We start from the raw sequence: 4,272 nt of genomic DNA, 5'->3' as shown, positions 1-4,272 counted from the left end.
GTATGCCTCTCCCCAATAAAACCTGTGTGTGTTTTGCAGTTTCCTTCCCTCCCTCCCTCCCTCCCTCCCTCCCTTCATTCCTTTTATATTTCGTAATAGTAGACAATTCGATGAAGAAAGTAAAGAAGAGTGAAGAAAGGCACAGAAGGGAAAGGTGGAGAAGGGACCTAAATGAAGTGAACGCTAAATATCTTTTGAATGTGTCATTTTTAGCTTGTGTCTGTACAAAATTGGAGAACAGTGAGAAATTCGGTGGTGACTGGTGGGAAAAAGTGATGAGATGTATCCAGAAGGTTGCATTTGCAAAGGGCCTTAGATTCCGAAAATTTAGCTTTAGTACTATAAGCATTTGGAATGAATAGCAGTGTTTAAGCAGGGAAAGAATACGGTCCTTTGTTTTTTAAAAAAGAAGGTAACTCATTACCTTTGCCTAAATAATTTGAATATTTTACAAATAAGACATGTGACTGTTCTCGATTAGCTAGATAATTTCTCCAGGTCTCTATAACTTAATATACTATAACTTGATATACTAAAGGTTTTGAGAAAATTAGAGGACACATGACGTGGAAGCCCAGCACAGTCCCTGGCTCATAGTAGACAAGGAGTTGGCGAACTTTCTCTGTACCGGGCTGGGTAGTAAATATTTTAGGCTTCGAGGGCTGTAAGGTCTCTGTCACAACTATTCACAACTGCTTGCAGTTGTAGCCCCAAAGTAGCCATAGACAGTATGTACACAAATGGACGTGGCTGTGTTCCAGTAGAACTTTATTTATGGACACTCACATTTGAATTTTATATCCTCTTAACATAATAACAAAAATTATTCTTCTTTGAATTATTTTCAACTATTTAAAAGTGTAAGAACCATTCTTAGTCGCAGGCCATTAAAAAAACAGGCAGCCGTCCAGATTTGGCCTGTGGGCCGTACTTTGCTGACCCCTGTAGGTGTTATTTATTTCACTATTTTCCCTCCTAGATGAAAAAAGAGTATTTTTATGAGCGTATTCCCATAGATGACACATCTCTATATTGGAAACCCTGGAAAATACTGCTTGAAAAGTCTTCTCCCAGCGACAATTTCAGTAGGACACTGATGGAAGAAAGCTGAGAAAGGTGTGGGGTTTTTACATCAGTCACCTTTGTGAATGGTACATTGTGGTAGATAATTTTTAAAACCTGAAGTTGATCCTTGCTCTTCCCTCTTTCTGCAAATATCTTGTCCATCAAAATGTCCTGAGAGGGGCTGGCCTGGTGGCGCAGCGGTTAGGTTCACACGTTCCGCTTTGGCGGCCTGGGGTTGGCCGGTTTGGATACTGGATGCGGACATGGCACCACTTGGCAAAAGCCATGCTGTGGTAGGCGTCCCACATATAAAGTAGAGGAAAATGGGCATGGATGTTAGCTCAAGGCCAGTCTTCCTCAGCAAAAAGAGGAGGATTGGCAGTAGTTATCTCAGGGCTAATATCATCCAAAAAAGAAAAATGTTCTGAGAATTCCACTTCTTTAATATCTGTGGAATTCATCCCTCTTTTTCCATTCCTAATATCATTATCTCATTCAGGTTCACGTCCCTTCTTACCTGGATTACTGCAACACCTTCCTAACTAGTTCCTCTGTGTCCGTTTGCCCATCAAATCCTGAAATCAGAGGTCACCAAATCAGAAAAATATCTCAAATCAAGCCTCCCCACTCCATTTTCACTTCAGTTGAAGCCCCCAACAGGTGGGACTGTGCAATAGCCTCCTGACCCATTTCTCTGCTACAAGTGTTTCTTTACCCCACTCCATATCTTCTACAGTGTAGAGTCTACACGACCACAGAGATCACTTGCATAACAAAACAAACAAACCTGGTTATCTCACGCCCCTGCTTAAACATTGCTGTCAATTCCCAGTAGAAGTCAAGGATGACTTGTCCCAGGCAAGGACAGGAGGACACTTGTGGACATCCCAGCAGGACAACAATGTGGAAGACCATCCCCCATATGTCTTTTAGATATTTGGTCCATGTTTATTTAAAGGAGTAAATTGAATACCATGTTAAAGATGGCTGGCTGTGTTATTATTTTAAGTAGTGTTATTTTTGTATTCATGCTTCAGTGTTTTTACCGTTTCATATTAGCCCCTAGACCAATAATATTAATTAGGTGCTTTAAATTCTTTGCAATTTGTAGCTTGCTTTGTTTTATAGCTTGCTCATTTCACTCCCTCTGCTTCCTCTGGTAATCTTGGCCAACTAATAGTGTTTTGCTGTGGTACATTTAGAAACCGTATATTGCCGTCTCTTCTTCCTCATATGCCTTTGAAGTTACAGTTTGTCGTCAGCTATAGTCCCTTTAACCTCAGCCTCTTCTATGAAACCTCGTAGCCTTCTTGCTTTACCTGTAACCTGACCATCTCCCAAGGAAATAATCTAAAATAAATTAACATAAGCATATTCTGGGTCATCTAGAAGACTACCTTCTAACTGAACATTGTCATACGTTATAACACTTACATGTGTATTTGTATTTACAAGCATATTGACACCAGATAGTAAAACTTTAATTGTTTTGGGTTGATTTGAAATGAAGCAGTTAGACTTTGTTTGTAAATTATATAGTCCTCATACCAGGTGTGCTGTACATAATACAATTTCTTGGTAGTTAGAATGAAGTGGTGGGAGAAGTGAGTCAGCCCATGGCATATAGTAAGACAAGCTGCACTCAATATGCTATTGCAGAATCATATTTATGTTGTGAACTGTAATTTAGTTTCAGCAAAACAATATAATGCATAACATTAAATTAGTGCTGTTAATTTATTAGTTTGGTTGTTTGTTGTTGTGTTTTATAAGTGTATAAGCATCGTAAGCCTAAGGCATTTATTTATACATGGCTCTACTGTCGCTTATGTTTAAGTAATATTATAATAAAACTAATTTAAATCAATATTGAGAGTACAAATTTTTTTTCCTTTAAATTAGTGTACAGTAAAAAAATACAAAATGATGCACAAAAGGTCTCAAAATACTATTCTACATAAAAAGTATCAGGACTTCTTGGGGGAATAGCTAATTCCAGGTTTGAGATAAGAAATAAATAAGATGAGATTATCTTATATTGTTTTGTCAGTGAGCAAGAAAACCATCAAAGAATAATTGGATCATGTCAAAACTACACAAGAGCATCAAAAAATGTTAACTGCAAGTGATGAAACGCATTGAATATATAAAAAATCGTGAGTTGATTAAGCATATTGAGAAAGAAATAAAGGTTTCCTCCCGCACTCCCCCCAAAAACCTCATTGGATACCATTTGAGGTAAATAAGCCATCAACTTCTTACTCTGAGAGTTAGCAATTAGAAGAAAATAACTCAGTATTTTATTGTACTTTTCCTGTACAAACTATTTCAGGACAACCAAATAGCCATAGTTTTGGTAAGGGAAAGTTCTTCTTTTCACAAGAAGTACAATTAATAACTATAGAAGAAATATAGAAATAAATGTAGAACATCACCATTTTACAGCCTCTAATGAGGTAACAGATCAGGCAACGATCATTGGTGGGTGAAACATTAGAGGAAGGACTGACGGAAAACTTTATAACGGAGTTCAGGCTGTCATCACCTGAACCCTCTAATCAATTTCTCCAAATCCTCACCGGCATTTGGTATTATCACTACTTTTTATTTCTAATAGATGTGTAGTGCTATCTCATTGTAGTGTTAGTTTACGTTCGTCTGATAGTTAATGATGTTATACGTCTTTTCATGTGCTTATTTTCCATAACTTCTTTGGTGAAGTGTCTGTTCAAGTTCTTTGCCCATCTTTTAATGTGGTTGTTTCCTTATTGTTGACTTTCAGAGTTTTAAAAATATGCATTGTGGGTACAAGTCCTTTATCAGATGTGTGATTTGCAGATATTTTCTACCCATTGTCACCTGGTCTTTTTTTTTTTTTTCTTTAAAGTGTCTTTGACAGAGCGAAAGTTTTTAATTTTGATAAAATCCAATTTATCAATTTTTTTCTTGTATAGATTGTGCTTTGGTATGGATTCTGAGAAGTCTTTGCCTAGTTTCACCTCACAAACATTTTCTCCTATTTTTTTTTCCTAAAAGTTTTCTTGTTTTAGGCTTTACTTTTACATCTGTGATCTATTTCGTGTTAGTCTTTGTATAAAATGTGAGATTTAGGTTGTGGTTCATTTTTATGCATATGGATGACCAGAAGTTCCAACAACATTTGTTAAAAAGACTATCCTTTCTCCAGTGAGATTTTGCACCTTTGTG

General features: G+C 37.0%; 1 protein-coding gene across 10 annotated transcripts in view; it reads left to right on the top strand.

The window, feature by feature from the left end:
- Positions 1-4,272, top strand: part of SATL1 (spermidine/spermine N1-acetyl transferase like 1) — a 123,468-nt gene that overhangs the window by 359 nt on the left and 118,837 nt on the right. Inside the window, exon 1 of one of the 10 annotated variants that reach the window (XM_070256716.1) lies at positions 980-1,116. The exons of 8 other annotated variants lie outside the window; for them this stretch is intronic. The gene's annotated coding sequence lies outside the window, so the exon portion shown is untranslated. Of the gene's footprint in view, positions 1-979; positions 1,117-3,115; positions 3,304-4,272 lie in introns of those variants that run through there. One more of the 10 variants, XM_070256712.1, reaches the window with a different exon arrangement.

The sequence above is a fragment of the Equus caballus genome, chromosome X, assembly GCF_041296265.1.
Source record: "Equus caballus isolate H_3958 breed thoroughbred chromosome X, TB-T2T, whole genome shotgun sequence".
NCBI classification, from domain to species: domain Eukaryota; kingdom Metazoa; phylum Chordata; class Mammalia; order Perissodactyla; family Equidae; genus Equus; species Equus caballus.
The sequence above is the reverse complement of the archived record's forward strand: the minus strand, read 5'-3'. Positions and strand labels throughout refer to the sequence as shown.